The 19,171-nt window shown below is 38.7% G+C and overlaps 1 long non-coding RNA gene across 1 annotated transcript; it reads right to left on the bottom strand.

The window, feature by feature from the left end:
- Positions 1-7,519: 7,519 nt before the first annotated feature.
- On the bottom strand, positions 7,520-15,481 carry LOC140529438 (uncharacterized). Its single transcript, XR_011975554.1, has 2 exons — positions 12,170-15,481; positions 7,520-8,372 (listed from the first exon to the last, which is right to left on the bottom strand). It is a non-coding gene; the product is annotated as an uncharacterized lncRNA (long non-coding RNA).
- Between the last annotated feature and the right edge of the window lie 3,690 nt (positions 15,482-19,171).

Below are 19,171 nucleotides of genomic sequence, written 5' to 3'. Positions count from 1 at the left end.
CTTAGCACTCTTCTAGGTCATGGCAACGTTAAAACTCGTATTTTGAATTCCAATGAACTAAGTGAAGCTTGGCTGTATGTTACTTCCCATCCACAGTGTGCCAAATATGAACTCAGTAAGAGGAGTCTTCCTGACTCCAGACCTAGCACTCTACCCACTGAGCCACCTTGTTGCCTCCTCAACAAACAGGGTTAAGCGACTTGCCCAAGGTCACACAGCTAAGAAGTATCTGAGGTCAAATTTGATTTCAGGTCTTCTCAACTCTAGGCCCTGACTGCACTATCCAGTGTGCCACCTAGCAGCCCCTGAACGGCAGAGCAATTAGAAGATTCTTCAAATAAAATTACCCCAGGCTAAGCCAATGTCCAAATGTTGATTCCTTAGGGAAATGACTCTCAAGTTAAGCACAGATCAACCCTGATTTTTTGTCTGTACTCTGATAGCAGCTCTTCTATTCTAATCTAATCCTCTTGTGGCTGTTCCTGGTGAAATATTGACAGTGTAGATTATGTTAAAGTGTTCATTATGTGAAAAGCCAACAGTCCAAAAGTCCAGCCCTAGGTTCGATGCTTGACCAGGCGACTGTGACCTGGGTGCTTTGGCAAGAACAATGCTTTCTTCTAAGACAATGATTAGGAAGAGGGGAATCTCTCCTTCCTCCCTAGGTAGTAGGCAGGGTGCAGACATTCCTGGAGCTGTATAATGCAGAGCACAAGAGTTGAAAACAATCATCCAATAGCGATTAAACTACTTAGATATAAAGTGTAAGAAAGCAGATTAATATTAGTGGCTCCAAGAGGTTACACTGAAGAAACTAAAATATGTTTTGTTAAATATGTAGCCAAATAAGGCTTTTCGCCTGAGCAAAGATGTTTTTGCAAATTTGGATTACAGAATGCTACATTAAGTATTATTGTAAAAACATTTTAAATAATGCCTGTAATACAGATTACATTTCCATTTGGATAACATATACTATGACAAAGAAAAATTAACATTTCATTTTAGGTATATTAAAAAATATATTTTTTAAAAAGTGATTACTATGTGCTGGGCACTATGCTAAGTTTATGGAATACAAAAATTAGTAGAAAGACAGTCTCTACCCTCAAGGGACTTACATCCTAATGGGAGAAGATAACACACTTTTAAAAATGAAATTGACAAAGGGTTGGGGAAGGGGGCATCAGAATAGAGACAATGATATTGGGCTCAGGGGCATGGAAGAGAAAGTTCAAAGTGAATCATGGGGAAAAAAATGAAATATAGTGGGCCTTTGTGTCCTCCTTGAATGATTCTAGGAAGAGACATTCAATCAAAACAAAAGAAGGGGCTGCAGAGGGAAAGGGTACTCCCAATCACTGGCAAAATTCCAGGACTAGAGTGAGGACAAAGAACTCAGATATGGCAAAGGGAGAAGGAAGAACCATTTAGTAACTTACCTCCTAATGCCAGGCACTGTGCCAAGTGCTTTACAAATATGAAAATAATATTTGTAAGAATCTTCTCACAAGATTCTTGGGAGAAAGGTTATTATCCCCATTTCTTGCTTGGGGTCACATAGCTAGTTAAGTGTCCAAGGTCAAATTTGAACTCAGATCTTCCTAACTCAAGGTCTGGCACCCTGTGCTCTGTACCACCTAGCTACTTAAAGGAGGTAAGTAATACAGCCAACTGAGCAACAAAGCATATAGTCAGTTTAATAAGTGCTGGCTGAGTGACTGGTTGATTGATTGATTGATAGCACTGGCAAAGAAAGATTTGTAGTTTGTTGTTTTTTAAACAAAACTGTGGTGCCAATGATACCCCCTTAAACTAGATGGGACATCTGTCCAGAAAACTGGGTTTCAGGACACCTAGAAGCCCTGGGTTTCCTTCTGTGTTGAATCAAGTTTAGTCTATCTCCAGGTCTAAGTAAGGACAGAAAAAGAATGTGAGAAAGAAAAGTGCTAGGGCTAATAAGAGGGCTGGGGTTAGGGTGGGTTCTGTCTGAGCAGGAAACAGCCTGTATTTTTCTGTCAAAAAGGGTGGAGACAAAGGTCTGGGAATGGACCTGGGGAGATTACCACCTCAGTTAATGATCCCTTATCATCTGGTGGAGGTTAGCCTGGAAAGAATTTCCTCTTCTCCCTTCTCTTACATATTGCCACACTTACAATTCCATCTGCCCTTTACTTCTCTTGGGGGAAACTCTAGGTCAAGTTGTTTAGGGGACTTTCATGCCTGAGGTTTTTCCTGACATTAGAATAAGAAGCCAGGATCATCAGTCATCTTCCCAGAAAGAAGAAAGGTAAGAAAAAACTGATGATGGAGAAGGGGAAGAGAAAACAGACACAGAAGGGGATACTCTGCTCTGCTCTTTACAGATCCATGGCTGGTTCTTTCCCTGTCTCTTGACCTGGCATCCTGGCTTCGGCAACATTCTATTTATTGGATCCTTAAAAGCTTTCTTCTATCCCTGTCGTGGGCAGCTGCACTTTAGAAAGTACTGGATAAAGTATGCATTACTTGCAGGCTCCACTAGGAGGTTTTGGGCATGGTGAAGACATCAACATCACAGGGGAAATTTTTTGTATTTTGTGTATTTGCTCCTAGGACAGGAGCATGGTGTTCGACAACCCTCATCCTAACCCCAGCTCTGATACTAACTCAGTTAATCTTGATTTAAGTCCTGATTTAACCTTAAGATTAACCCTCTACCCCACTCTGGGCCTCAGTTTCTTTGTCTAAATGTAAAGGGATGTAGACTTGCTGCTTTCAAATACCTTGCTTTGGGATTGGAAACTCTTGATTGGTTCCAATAAGTGCCTCAGAATCAAGTGGGATAAACTTTTATCTGTTACGGACTATTAAAAAAATGAGCCATGAAACATCTTGTGAAAGGTGTGTTTTTTCTCCCTTAGGATTCCAGACTTGAATGTAACAAATGAGAAAGGAAGCTAGAAAAGGAATCTCTTTCCCTTCATTCCTCACAAAAGAAGATGGTAGTTTACAAGAGAAGTAGGCCACTCATAATATATATGTTTGCCCTGCTGACCTCAGGTTTCTGGACTCTATGTTCTTCACCACTTTCTGCTCTTGATTCCTTTTCTGGATACAAGTCAGAAAGACCAGGGTTCGTAAGAATGAACTTCCCATTCCTGTCAACAGAGGAGTAGGCTGAGGCCAAAGGACTAAAGACATGCCCTGAGAAGGCAAGAGACATTGACCTTATCAGCTCCACTACGGTCACAGATTGCTCAGACAGGACAGATTTGCATGTAAGAGGGAATGCTTATTTAATAGCCCCCCAAAAGCATGTTTAATTTGGGGTGAGAGGGAGAGTACAGAGTGGAATAGGCAAATTGAGTGCTTTGCTTTTTTATTTATTTTAGGCATCTTCTGCAATGACTTAAATAAAGTCCGAATGCCTTGTTGGAGACCCTGTTACTTACATTTGGGAAAAAGTAGACACAAGCCATATATCGGTTTCACATAGGACATAAAATCTTGGGTCAGGGGAATGAGCCAGAGAGATGATGATTCCTTTGGATTGGGCAAACTGGATCAAATATCTTCCATGTGAACCCAGAGTTCTTAATAAAACAGGGCTAGCAGTGACCAGAGTCCATCCAGCCTTTTTCTTTGCCATATATAACTTTGGTATTAGGACTAGAAGCCCAAAGTAGCAAGCAGCCACTCATGGGCTATCTGATTGCTATTACTGGATCATTTTGTCACTTATGTTGCTTAAAGGCGTTGAAGCTTTAGATAGGTACTTCCTCAAGACTGAATAGTAAATGAGTGATGTAAACCAATGGGAAGGAATCGGGGGCTCTCTTAATCTCTCCTGGGCTCTCTCTCCATTCTCTTCTTTCCCCCATTTCTGTCTTTCTCCACCCTCCCTCCCTCTTTCTCCCTCCTTCTCTCCTTCTCTCTCTCTCTCTCTCTCTCTCTCTCTCTCTCTCTCTCTCTCTCTCTCTCTCTCTCTCTCTCTCTCTCTGTCTCTCTGTCTCTCTCTCTCTCCATCTCTCTCCCTCCATCCCTTCCTCTCTTTATCTCATTCTCTCTCTCTCTCCCCCCTGTTTCTCTCTCTCTCTTTTACCCTGCCTTAGTTGGAGTAGGTAGAAAAGTAGAATGTCTATCCTGGCAAATGAATCTAGGAAAGGAGAAAAATTAAGCAAAGATAAAGTTATAGAGTCATAGCATATAAGAAATGTACAAGCCAACATATAACAAATAGCTCAAGAAAAGTGAATTGAAAACTCATTGATACTCATAGCAAAGAGAAAAGAAGAGCTAAGCAGGCAATGGGTGTGGAATGAATGAAAGATAGGGCAGTTATTGAGGCAGCTGGTGGTAGACAGTACAATTAAGATGTGAGTCCAAATCTGGCCTCAGACCCTTACTAGCTGTGTGAGCCTGGGCAAGTCATTTAACATCTCTCTGTTCAACAAACAATTAGTAAGCTTCTACTACATGGAAGCTGTGTGTTAGATTCTAGAAGTGATTACAAGCATAAGTGATATAAATAACACACAGTCTCTGTCCTCAAAGGTCTTGGACCTATTGTCTGCTTAGCTCCTCTTTTCTTTGGGGGATGAGGCATGCATACAACACATGCAGTAACTACACTTTGTGTCCCCTGATAGAACGGGAGCTCCCTGGGAAGGAAGATTTTCATTTTTGTCTCTCTCCAGCACCTGGCATGTAGTAGGTACTTAATAAATGCTTAATGATTGATTGACAAGAGAGGTTACAAAGCAGGTGCTCTAAGAGTCTCAAGAAAGAAAAGATCATTTTCAGCTTGGAGAGCTGGAATGTTAATTGGGAGTCAGCTGAGACATCTGAGCTGGGCCTTGATGGATCAGGAGGATTTTAACAGGTGGATATGTAGGAGATAGCCTCATCCTCCTTGACCTCTCAGCAGCATTACCATTGAGTCCCCTCTTCTCCTGAGTACTCTCTCCACTCTGGCTTTTCATGACCCTGCTTCTTCTGGATTTTCTCTTACATTTGGGATGACTACATCTAAGTTTCGTTTGCTGGACTATTATCCATATCACAAACCAAATTCTGGGCATTTCCCAAGGTTATGTGCCAGGTTCTCTCCTCTCCATTAAAATATATATATATGCACGTGTGTGTGTGTGTGTGTGTGTGTGTGTACGTGTGAGTGACTAGCCCAGGGTCACATGGCTAGTATCTGGGACCAAGTTTGAATTCAGATCTGCCTGACTCCAGACAAAGTATTCTATTCACTGAGCCATTTAGTTATCAGTCCCATGGGCATATTAAATTCTATATTCAAGACAAAACTCGTTATCTTTCTCCCAAAATCCAACTCTCTTCAAACTTCTCTGTTGAGGACACCATTCTCCTTCCAGTCACCTAGATTCAAAACTTCAGCCATCCTCAACTCCTCACCCAACACATCCAATGAGATGGCAAGTCTTATCAGTTGTAGCATCTGTTCCCTTTCTTACCTTCCCTTACCCAGCTACCATCTTTTTTTTTTTTTTTTAGTAACTTTGGATGTTGAGGGCCAGGGTGGAGTGCGATTGACAAGATCAGGATAGACCTTCAGGGAAACTGTTCTTTGAGACTGTGCTCATTATCATCCAGAATGGCTCTCCATGCCCCCCAGATGTTGCTGTCTCATGAGACAAACAAGAAAATTACAGAAAAAAAGGGATATGTAAAATAGATGCCCTCTAGGTTCACAGTCTTTAAGATAAAACTGATTAAATCACTAGGGAAGGAGACAAGCAGAATGTCATGTAGGCTTGCACTTTCTGTCTATAAATACCCTGACCCTCAGATCAATAAACGGAGTTGGTCTATCTTCTCCCGCCTCCCATGTCTTTCTTCTTCACCACATCACCGAGCCATGTGGGGACGCAGGTCATCTGCCACATTTGGAGACAGCAGATTCAGTTTAATGACGAGGTCAATAGCCAGATTACAAAGGGTTAAGGACTGAATGAGAGGAAAGGAAGTAGAGGCAGCAAGTACAGAAAGAAAGCTTTTTTCAAAAAAAGTTCCACTGAGAAAGAAAAGAGAAATACAACAGAAACTTGATGGGATGGTAGGGTCTAAGGAGGGTTTTTTAGAGATGAGAGAGATTTGACATGTTTGAAGGTAATAGGAAAGAAGTCACTAGTTAGAGAGGCTGAAGATTCCAGAGATAATGCGGATTATAGAGGATACAACCTTCTGATGAAAATGGAAAGTTAATGAGATCAAGTGCACTATAGAGGAATTGGCCCGGCAAGATGGGTCACCTCATGGCTGGAGACTGGGCAAAAGAGACAATAGGAGATAAGTTCAAAGTATTTGGAGGTGAAGAGACTGAGAGAATAGGGAGTTCATGTCAAATACTCTCAACTTCCTTGGTACAATAAAGGGCAATGTCCGCAGCTGAGGAGAGTGGAGAGGTGTGAGAGGCTTGTGGGGGAAAGAGGTTGAACAGCTTCTGTGGAGAGTGAGATGGGGAATCAATTAGGAAGAAATAATAGGACTGCCTTGTTGCCTGCAGTAAGGATCCAATTGTGGTTGAATAACATGAATTTGTAGTGTGCCCAGTAAGTACTTTTTCCACTTGTGTTCAGAAGGGTTATGAGTAGAAGCAGAGGAAGCAGGGAAAAGGTTGATGAGTGATGGAGGTAAAGACCAAGGGGTAGTCTGGTTTACCCTCCAAGACCACAGTTCACAGTACCCACGGGGTGTTACAAAAGGTACTGAGCTGGGCCTGGGTCTAGATCTACCTGACCAGTAGTTGCAACTACTCCTTCAGGGTGGCTGGTGGATATGGGGCCAGCCTGCAGAGGGCAATTCATGAGAAATCAAGACATCACCCTCAAAAGCCATTGGTCTGTGAGAACAAAGGACCAACAACACACAACAGGACACTAAGTCAGGCCTGAGTCTGGATTAATTAAGCATTTACTATCATCAGAGCACTGTGCTAAGGCTGAGGGAGTTGCAAGGATGGTGGGAGAGAGAAGATTGTTTTTGTCCTTTTGAAGTCCATAGTCTAGTAGAAAATGAGAGGATTAGGATATGAGGTCCCTTTGCTCCTCTAATACAAAGAGTTGAAAAATCCAATCCCCTAAGATGGGGCAGAGAGGAAAATCTCATACACTACTCCTATGTGACTTGGAGAATGGGACAGGAGTGAATGAGGGAATCTGAGGATATGTAGGCTACCTTCTAAGGAAAATATACTAGAGACAAAAGGATAACTTGTAGTATCACCTCACTTGGATTACATTTGATGTCAGTGGCAACTTGGTACAGTACAAAGAAGACTGAATTTCGAATCAGAGGAGATGGGTTCAAATCTTAACTTTGTTACTTACTACCTGTATGTCCTTAGACATATCATTTAACATCTCAGGGACACAGTCTTCTCATCTGAAAATGAGAGCCTTGGCCTTGATGGCCTCTAACGCCACTCCCAGCTATCAAAATCCTACTGGAACCAATTGGAACTGTTGACCTGAAAACTTTGTTAAGAAAAGGCAACAGGCTAAATGCATACATTTTATGATTTAATTAATTAATTGATCAATTCCCTATTAAAGACAACGGTAACATAATGCATTATGGAGCCAGAAATGTTCTGGCTACCCAGTGCAGAAATCTTCTGGCTTATATACATTTTGCCGTGAGAAAGGAACTCTCCTAATTGAGCAAATGGTAAATTCAGTAAGACAGGACAATTAACAAAGCAATGTTGGTCAGGCCTTGGGATTCCAGTCTGGATAAACATATGTCTCAGTGATAAGGAAATCCCACCACTAGTGAGTGGCAGGCTTCCTGCCCTAAACAGATAACTGACATAGGAAAGGGTAAACAAAGTTCAGTAGAAATTACGACCTAAGATATCTATATTTTCTTTACCATTAACATGCCATAACATAGTATATGTCTACAAATATTAAGATATGGAAAATGTCCCATTATTCAAGATAGTGTCTTAGGTTAAAGGTCTCTTAAGGAATGTAGAGTCAGCCTTGGCTGGCTTTGTTGACATAGGAAGAGGCACCCTCTGAGTTTGCTTCAGAGAGAACAAAGAGATTATTCTAAAATTTTATATTAAACATTATCATTCCCTCCTTTTGGTCAAAGGCAAGCCGAAGGCTTCGCCTGTAGACCAACAAAGATATGAAAAAAACCTCTAAATAACCAGTAGTGTGAGAGTTTACTCTTCATGCAAGTCTGGTCCAGGCTCTTGGGAAAGTTGTCTATGTCTGATGGCATCTTCTTCAGGCCTCTTCAAAACTGGAGGGCACGATCCACTCAGGAGCAGGAGCAACAGAGGTGACAGATGGATCCAAGAGTCTATACAGAAAACTTGACAGGGTCTCCCAGAAAACATGGTTTGATAACTGAAATGAAACAATACAACATAGTTAACATGGCTAAAGACACTTAGCAATAGTTCAGTTTCCCAGCCATGCAGGGCTAGGTTCAAACAACACAATGAAGTTTTTTTACAGTTCACAAATTGCATTTTTACATTGTCAGGTACAGATTAAAACTTAGATGGCTCACAATAGACTAGTTTTGGAAGGGAGATTTACATGTCACCAACATAAACAAGAAAATTAAACATGAACCATACAAATCAATGCAATTATTATTTCAAAGTTAATTAACATTAAGTTCCTTGTATCCCAGTAATGCATTCTTAATTTCATTTAAACAAAACTTTGAATCCCAGATTTCTCATGTAGTTATCTGATACCTAGATATCTTTTCTTTGACAATAGGTTTTATTCTTGGGATAGTTCAAAAAAGAGAATTCTGCCTTTCTGGTTCAAATCTAGAAGTTCCCAGATACTTCTGACAATATAAATTAGTACAATTACTTAAAATTTTTTCTCCATTTTTGAAATTTCAGAAAATTTCAGTTCAAGTTATTTGCTGTTTCTGTCCTTTCCTAAATCTTGTACCTAGAATAAATATCTTTTAAAACGTGACAGTTCAACTATAAAATGAACTCATCTGCCTTTTAAATTGTTGGACAGCTATTTTAACAGAGAAGAAATAATTTCACTTACTTTAACCACTATCCTATACAAATTTTATGCAAAAATCCAAATTTGAGATCTTATTATCAAAAGCATGACAAATTTTAGAAGTCAATCATATCCATTTGCATATGATTCTTAGAGGAATCAGACTGATCCTGTTGTTTTTCCTCAAAATTTGCTACTCTAATTAGACATCTATCACATTACATCTTTGTCTTATTACCTGATCTAATCATTTCCTCAATGTTATCTCTATATTATATTTATTTATTTGGCCAGGAATATAGGTTAAAGTTGTAAGCTATTCATTCCTGCACCCCACTATAATAACTCAGAGATGCTCCAATTTCCATTTATTATTTGATAGACTTAGTATTGTACTTTCAGAACTTCTTGATTATAAAGATTTGCTATAAAAGAAAAAGAGGGACAATGTTAAGAGTAGGAAAAGATCTCCTTAGTTCTGGTTGATTCCAGGAAAAAGCCATTATCTGACATGTAATCATGAGCTTACAAGGTGCTGAAAGCAGGGCTTAGAGATAATCAGGTGGGAGATTTCCTTTTTTCAGAAAGGAAACAGCACATTTGGAAATAAAGTTAGGAAGATCCTACCTAGGCCGTGTCCAAGGTTGTCTTCAAAACCTTTCCAAGCATCCACCATTAGCCTGCAGCACATGTCAGTTGGCTTTATGATAACTTAGACAAGTATTCCTGTAACCAGAGCTTCAAACAATAGTAAACTGCAGTCCCAGTCTTATATAGCAAATAAATATTGGCTGGTATCCCTCAGATAAAATACTTCCTCACACTTTAAACCATCTGAAATTGACACAAAAGTATCCAGAACAACTATCTAGGAGCAAGAGGGGTTTGGATAACCCATATTTATTCCCAAATCTTATCTACTTTTCATAGTTTCAAATAGAACTTAATTTATCTTTCCAAATCTCTCAATCCTATTCTTCCACTTGCTTTTACATTTTAACCATAAGAAAAGATAGCTCATAAGTTATTACTTTTTACTAGCATAACTGTACTGGAATCTCATTCCAGCTTAAACAAAACAAAGAGGTTAATGACTAAATTTATAGTTTGATGGAATTATGTCTTTGTTTCTCAAGTTGTTATTCTTCCCTAATTATACTCACTCTGGAAGAATGAGATACTTCAGGAATTAAATCTTTTACATAATAAATTCAAATGCAAACTTTAACTCTGACTTAGGCCATAGAATGACTACATATTCAGATCAAAACAGCTTAATTTAACAGTATATTATTTTGAAGCTTTAGTAGGCCTTCTAAGAATCACACATGATTTTTCAAAACATTTCTTCTAAAAGTATTTCCCTTCTTTAAAAACAGTTTAAAATTTATTCTAATGTTCACTAAACTCTTATGAAGAAAACTAGTTGGAAACTTTTAAAATGCTTGATATCTCTTTTTTCTTCTTCAGCAAAAATAAACCCTTAAAACTGGAATTCATTAAAGCTGAGTTGTTACAAAAATGTTCTTAAGTAATATGGATTTCCAAAGTATTATAACAAACTAAATTCTTAATTATTACAGTATTCTTAGATATGAGACTGACTCACAGAAAAACACTGTTGCTTTTAAAATCCTTTTAAACAATGGGAACATCTTAAGGTGAGTCTTAAGTAGTTTACATAAATTTCTGCATATGTTCTAATTTCAGATAAAAATAATATTAGATTTCCCAGTAAGATTACACAAAAGGCTCACATGTTTTGCTGGTCACTTGTTATTGACCACAGAAATTTGCTATAGAAGGAAAAAGCAGGGACATGTGACATACCAAATATGACAGGATAAAACATCCTTTACTCTGTTTGAATTCAGATGGGAGTGAAATTCTCCAATCATGCAGTATCTGTTTCATAGCCAGACTCAGGAATAGTCAGGTGAAAAACATTCCTTTTTAAAGGAACACAATAGGGAAACTGAGCCAGGGGGATCCCATCCTGAATTGAGTCTAGAATTGTCCCCTTGGTGTTTAGTCATTTGAGAAATATTTCTTTGTGGCATGTGTCTCAGATACTGATTTAATGCAGATAACCATACCCAAATTCAAACTCAAAACCAAAAATAATTATGGTCCCAAATGCCTTTACCTTAAACAGCAAGTCTCACTTACAGTCAGATAACAGTTATTTCCACTCTCTTGGAGTTACAATAAACAATAAAGATTTACCAGGACACACACACATAAGGGATTCCATTTAACATCTTTCCTTCTCAAATTTAAAACTTTACTGATGTAAAAGCCAATTATTAAAAATTTTCTCTATCTATTACAACTTCTGCGCAAGTAATATTCATTGTTTAGAATTTGCATTAACCAACCAAATTCCTTTACTAAGACTGATGATCTTACCCACAGGAATGGGAGGACTGTTCTGAATGAACAGAAGGAATTTAAATAAAGTTTTCACTCCACTGTGGGACTGTTCTGAATGGGCAGAGGGAATCTAAAGAAAGTTTTCACTCCATTCCCTCCTTTCCATACATAGGAATCACTTACCAATGTTAGGCTTCAACATTCAAACAGTAATCCCAAATAACTTAGTTAACAATCCTACAACTTCACAGAAGATAGCCAAATTGTTTAGCTTTAACTTTTTTAACAGACAAGGGTGAAAATACCTGGTTTTCTAAATGGCTATTACAAAACATTATAAGACAAAGTTAGCAAGACTGATAAAGTAAAATAACTGATGGTACACAATTTTCCCAACATCTTTTAATTTCAACAAAATTCAAATTAAAAATTGTTCTAACACTATTTCTAGATTACAGTGGTCACTCAATTTTCACAATCTAAGAGAAATTCAGAAATACAATCCTAGAAATACAGTTTTAACACAACAATAACTGCAGATGGTATAATGTGCATTTCCAGAAATTATTGATCTTATTACTTTTAGCAATTAAAACCACTTCAAAGGTAACAATTACATTTGAGAGATAATAATGTTGTATGTAACATATACCAGTCATTATGTTAAGCATTTTACAATCATTTTATCATTTTGATCCCATAACAACAAGCACAATTATATTTACAAATCAGAAAATGGGTCAAACAGAGATAAAATACTTTTTGCAACTGAACAGAGAAGTGAAGCTTACCAAGAGCAGAGAAACTGATGTCCCAGTGGTGACTTTCGCAGGCAGAGTTTAGAGAATGCTCGCTACAGGCCTGATTCATCCATCTCCCCCAACCCCCAACAGCGGCAGAATTTACTGAGCCCCTAAGGTGATATGCAGGTGCTGGGACAGGGTAGGCGGAATGCTTTACCTAGAAAGGTGGGCTACTCACAATCTTAGGAGTTTTTTCAAATGATCTGTTCCTCAAATGTTTCTGATTAATTTCACAACATACAAATCTGCTAAATTGATTTTACCTAAGACGATCTAACTTTTCGTTGTAATTCCAGGTTGGCCAGACCAGAATAACAAAGAAAAGTGTTAAAATTTTGTCTGTTTCCCTAGCTACAACCCCTAAAGTCTGGCTGCTTGCATTTAAATCTTACAAGATAACACACTCATTCACAGCACACATGATACAGACAGGGACATACACCAACAGACAAACTGACAACAGGACAAATACAAACGTAGCTCACAAAAAAAAAAAAAGCAACCCAGAGAGAGAAGGCAATTAGAAGCTTGTTAGAAATCCTCATCATGAATTGGCTATTATTATTCTGAGACAATGAGGTTGCAAGAATTCAAGACCTGATAGTAAAGGGGAATCCTGCAGCCTTTGCTCAGAGCACCCCTGCAGTCGTTGGAGGGGTGGGGAGCCTTGGTGCCCCAAAGTTTCTGAGTACCTTAAAGAAACAGATCCTATGGGAATAAGTTCAAGGCCTCTAGTTCTTAGGTGGATTGTAACTGTCCTCTTCAAGACCAGAATCCTTAAAGGAAGGTGGGGAGGGGGAATGGGGAGGAGGGAGGCAACAGAGGCTTGAACAGAGGCTGCCTTCCTCAGGGCTAAGGCAGGAGAAGGCTAGGGGGACAGACTGAATCTAGGTGCCGTCAGTTTCCCCAGATCAGAGGCCTTCAAGGGGAGGGGGAGGAAGGAAAGGGTTGAGGAATAGGACGGAGGGAGTGAAGGGAAGGACAGACTGGAGCCCTTGAAGAAGAAAGGATTTTTGCCAGGACACAGCTAGGTGCTGAAGCAGCTCCCAACCTTACAGGGAAGAGGCTACCTGTCTTTTGTTCTCGTTCAGCCAAGTCAGCAAGCCCAAGACGAAACATTCTCGCTACTGGCTAGTTGTTTTGTTGGCCTTTAAACTTAATTTGGTTGTAAGATAAAGTAACTTTGACCGGTCCAAAAGAGCCCTGTGGTGGCCAACATAATTTAGGGCTATCTTTAGTTGATTAACACTAGTGCTAGTAATACCTGTGATCATCAGGTTGGTAACGGCTTGACACAAGAAGCAGGGGTCTTGTCAGCCAGATTTCTACTTCTAGTTTTTGACTGACCCATAGCTAGCTGATTTCCCTAGATCGATCTTCAGAGGAGACCTAACTAATACAGAGGCGTTTTCACGCAGAGTGGTCTCTGTCCTGCAGTTATCTTTAAAGGGAATTTTTGAGTCCTTTGGAAGCTGGGAATGGAAGGACTTACCCCAACCCCGTCAAGGCCCAGGACTCTATGAAAAACGGTTCCTATTAGCGCCGGAGTCCTGGCGTTGGCGAGATGAGGAAATGTCCATTCGCTTCCTCAGTTCCAATCCACGTTTGGGCGCCATAACTGTTGACCTGAAAACTTTGTTAAGAAAAGGCAACAGGCTAAATGCATACATTTTATGATTTAATTAATTAATTGATCAATTCCCTATTAAAGACAACGGTAACATAATGCATTATGGAGCCAGGAATGTTCTGGCTTATATACATTTTGCCGTGAGAAAGGAACTCTCCTAATTGAGCAAATGGTAAATTCAGTAAGACAGGACAATTAACAAAGCAATGTTGGTCAGGCCTTGGGATTCCAGGCTGGATAAACATATGTCTCAGTGATAAGGAAATCCCACCACTAGTGAGTGGCAGGCTTCCTGCCCTAAACAGATAACTGACATAGGAAAGGGTTACAAAGTTCAGTAGAAATTACGACCTAAGATGTCTATATTTTCTTTACCATTAACATGCCATAACATAGTATATGTCTACAAATATTAAGATATGGAAAATGTCCCATTATTCAAGATAGTGTCTTAGGTTAAAGGTCTCTTAAGGAATGTAGAGTCAGCCTTGGCTGGCTTTGTTGACATAGGAAGAGGCACCCTCTGAGTTTGCTTCAGAGAGAACAAAGAGATTATTCTAAAATTTTATATTAAACATTATCAGAACCAGGAATGGCAACTCTTGGCAAGATCCATAGGTTAGCCCCTGTAGGCTAATTCAACCTCGATACACTAAAATCTTCTTAACTTGGGAAATTAACTTCATAATATGCACCTGCTTCCCACACTGCCAGTTCCACAGAAGATCCTTTCTTCATGTAATTCAACCTTTCTTTAGGGATAAAATTCCCCTACTCCCAGGCAATTTGAGCTATTAACTTTGCTACCTTAGCTCCTGGGCTATGAACTAGCCTGGGGACTGGGAGGGGTCCTGTTCTCACTAGGAGGTTCAGAAAACATAATTATCATTCATATAAAAGAACTACCCAGCCCTGGAGAAACTAAAAAGGAAGGGTCACCATTTTCCACTTTGACCATCAAAGCAGGTACAGGTTCATACAAAAAGCATGTACACCTTATGCAAATGTCTGACACCCTACTACTCTGCTCACCAGACAGTGACCCCTGGAGACCCCTTACTTAAAATTATTTATTTCAGTTCATTTCATTCGAAACCAATACTTCTATCCCTAAGGGCTGCCATCTCTGTTGATATCTGTGTCTATAACACAAGGAAGAAGCAAACAGATTAAAACTGCAATGCACAGGAATGCAATGAAAAAAAAAGAATGAAAAAACACAAGGTCAGCCAAGCAAGGTAAGAAACCAACTAGAAAGAAAGACCATAGAGCAGAAACTAGGAAAAAACATTGCCACCAACCTTATATTTCACTCATGGACCCTTATATCAAAACACCTTGGATCCTTTCCCCCTCTCCTTTATCTCAAGAGAAATCTTTTCTTTTGTATTCAAATGAAACCTAGTTTTCCCACCAAGAACATGCTGCCCCTGGGTGAGGGACTTAAGAAGCAGTCATTAAGGGTGGGGCAGCTTCCACAATTTGCCAATGCTCAGATAACCACCGGGGAATTGGTGGTACAGAATCCCATCAGAGCTGTAAACACCTGACTACTGTTACCAAGCGTCCATCGGATCCCAAGGATTGTAAATAGCACCACCCTGTGGAAACAGGCAAAATGATAAGACATGATTAAAAACAGGACATTCTGTGGTAATGGAAGGAACAGCACAGAGGGCTGGCAGTCAGAATTCCACTTCGGATCATTTTCTGGCTTTATTATCATGGGCCACTTAACCTAAGGTTCATGTTCTTTATCTGGTATAATACTTGTACTATCTACCACCTCACGGGGTTTCTGTGAGGAAAGTATTTATAGATGAGAGGTTTTCAAAGTGTGGTCTAAGGACCCCTGGAGGTCCCCAAGACCCCTTCAGAGGCTCCACAAGACCAAAACTATTCCTAAGAATACTAAGACCTTTCAATTTCTAATATGGTTAATACCAATAACTATAACCCACATAAACAAAAACTCTTCAGGGCTCCTCAATAATTCTTCAGTGTATAAAGGGTTAGGGAAGGAGGGTAAAGTGAGAAGAAGCATTAGAGTTGAGCTCTCCTCTAGCATCTCTTTGATGTAGAACTAGAGAATGCAACAGACTGAATTCTGAGTGGGAAAGCCAAGAAGACACAGTGAATCATTTTTCCACCCGAAGCAGCTTAGGGAGACACATGGAGAGGTCTTCAGACTCTGGGGAAGGGTGGGGCAGCTTGGCCAGATCTGGCCAGAAGTGCACAGCAGACTGTGGTTGGGAGCACTGCAGCACCCAGGGATTGAAAGAAAACAGAGGCAGGACACAAGAATGAGACTAGGGAGATCCCCATGAAAGCACAGGGTGCAGGAATAAGACATAAGACAGGGTTGTCACCCACCTTCTCCCAGTGAGCCAGTGACTGCATCAAGAAATAGTCAGCTCAAACTTGCAACTAGAAAAAAGTCAATAGGCTCAAGCCAGAATGAGGAATCTGCAAAACTCAGACCAGGAGGGTACTGAATAGACTCCTCTGCTCAGGTCACACCACTTTAGGAGCACTAAAAGCTTGCCCCCAGAGTTGTGACAGCATCAGGATATGAGGACAGAAGATGAAGCCAGAAATCCTAACTCACCCTCAAGAGGTACACAGAGCTTAGCACTAACATAAAGTCTCAAGTCAAGAAGAAGACTGGAAAAATGAACAAAACAAAAAGAACCCAACCATAAAGAGTTATTATGGTGACAGAGAAGTTTAAAACACAAGCACAAAGGATGAAAACAACTTGAAAACATCTATAGGCAAAGCCACAAAAAAAAAAAAATGCAACTTGGATACAAGTCCAGCAAAACCTAGAAGAGCAAGAGCTGAAGAAGTAGCTAAAAGATTATTTTAAAAATATATGACAACAATAGAGGACAGAAAGAGAAAAGAGACAAGAGACAGAGAAGATATGAAAAGAGAATTAACAGTGTGGAAAAAGAGGTACTATTTACTGAAAAGTACTACTTACTGGAGAAAGTAACTCCTTGAAAATCAGAAGTGGTGAAATGGAAGCTAATGATTCAATGATGAATTAAGAAAAGATAAAACAAAGTCAAAAGACTAAGAAAAAAAAACCATAAAAGAAATAGCTGACAGGAAAAAAGTGACCTGGAAAATATCAAAGAGAGATAATTTAAGAATCATTAGATTACCTGAAAATCATGAACAATAACAGCAAAAAGAGCCTAGACTTCACATTTTAAGAAATAATAAAAGAAAACTGTCCAGGTATCTTAAAATCAGAGGACAAAGCAGAAATTAAAAGGATACAACAATAACCTCCTAAGAGAAAATCTAAAATGAAAACTCCCAAGAATGTTATAACGAAAATTCAGAGTTTCCAGGTAAAGGAAAAATACCATAAGCAGTCAGAAAGAAAGAATTCAAGTACCAATGGGTCGCAAACTGGATCACACAAGATGAGAATTTGGAATATGGTATTCCAGAAGGCAAAGGATTTTGGCTTACAATCAAGAATAACTTACCTAGCAAAACTGAGCTTAATCCTATAGCAGGGGAAAATGCACCTTTAATGAAATAAAAGACTTCCAAATTTTCCTTATGAAAAGACTAGACCTGAGTAGAAAATTTGACATACAAGCACAGGAGTCATGGGAAGCACAAAAACATGAGTGAGAAATCATAAGGAACTAAATAAGGTTAAGCTATTTACATTCTTTTATGGGGAGGTGATACATGTAGTTCCCTCAGAGCTTTACCACCAGAGATCATAGAGTCAGTTTAATTAGATACAGGTCATGGCCTGGATGTGATTCTATTGTGTTTGGATGATCTTAAAAGAAAAATGGAATGACTGTGAAGGAGGAAAGCTCTGGGAGAGGAAAGGAAGGAAGAATAAGAATGGGTAAAAATATCTCACATAAATGGGGAGTGCAATGAAAGGGGAGTGCAGAGGAAGGAAAAAGCTTGAATCTGAATGGTTAAAGGAGGGAAGAACATACATAAACACATTGTTGGGTACAAAAATACATCTTACCCAACAGGCAAAGAGGAAAAAAAGGGGCTATGGGAAAAGTGGGGAGGGGAGTACGAGGAAGGTCAATTAAAGGAGGCATTAGTCAAAGCAAAACAGACTCTTAAAGAGGGGACAAGGGGGAAAAAAGGATGAGTATAAAAGAATAGAATGGAGGAAAACACATAGTTAGCAATCATAACTCTGAATGGGAATGGGATGAACTCATCCGTAAAATGGAAGACTATAGCAGAATGGATAAGAAACCAGAATCCAACTATATCTTGTTTGTAAGAAACACTTAAAATAGAAAAACGTAGAGAGCTAGAATAAGGGACTAATGCAGAATCTTATTATATTTCAGCTTAAGTAAAACAAAAAAGGTAGGGGTAGTAATCACGATCTCAGACAAAGTAAAAAGAAATAAACTAGAAAACTAGATTGTGTTAAAAAGTTCCATAGACAATGAGTCATTATCAATACTGAATATAAACAAACCAAATGGTATAGCATCTAAATTCTTAAAGGAAAAGTTAAATGAGGTACATGAGGAAATGTACAGTAAAACTATAATAGTGAGGGAACCTCAATTTACCCCACTCATGTCTAGATAAATCTAAACAAAAATAAGAAAGAAGTTAAGGAGATGAATAGAAATTTAGAAAAATTAGATATCATAGACCTCTCGAAAATACTGAATAAGAACAGAAAAGATTATGTCTATTTCTTAACTGTGCATGACACCTTCACAAAAATTGTCCATATATTATTGCATAAAAATGTCACAAACAAATGCAGAAAAGCAGAAATTTTAAATGCCTCTTTTACCAATCATAGAATGCAATAAACATTATATTTAATAAAGGGCTTTTGAGGAAAAGATTACAAATTAATTGAAAACTAAATAACAATCCTAAAAAATGACTGGGTCAAAAAACAATGAGACAACATACCAAAATTTATGGGATGTAGCCAAAGTAGTAATTAAGGGAAATTTTATATCTCTAAACCTTTTCATCAATAAGAAAGAGCAGATCAATGAAAGAGACATGCAACTAAAAAAATTAGAAAACCAACAAATAAGAAATTTCCAATTAAAAGCCAAAATAGAAATCCTGAAAAATCAAAGGAGAGATTAAGAAAACTGGAAGCTAAAAAAAAAAAAGCACTGAATTAAAAAATAAAAACTAGGAACTTTTTTTTTTTTTAAAGTAAAACAGATAAGCAATTAGCTATTTAATTTAAAAAATGAAAGGAAAAATATTACCAATACAAAAATTTTAAAATTTTAAATTGGTTGAATTCACAACCAATGAAGAAATAAGAACAATTATATGCTAATAAAGCTGATAATCTAAATGAAATGGAT

This window comes from Notamacropus eugenii, chromosome 2 (assembly GCF_028372415.1).
Source record: "Notamacropus eugenii isolate mMacEug1 chromosome 2, mMacEug1.pri_v2, whole genome shotgun sequence".
Taxonomy (NCBI): Eukaryota; Metazoa; Chordata; class Mammalia; order Diprotodontia; family Macropodidae; genus Notamacropus; species Notamacropus eugenii.
This window is presented reverse-complemented; position numbering and strand designations above follow the sequence as displayed.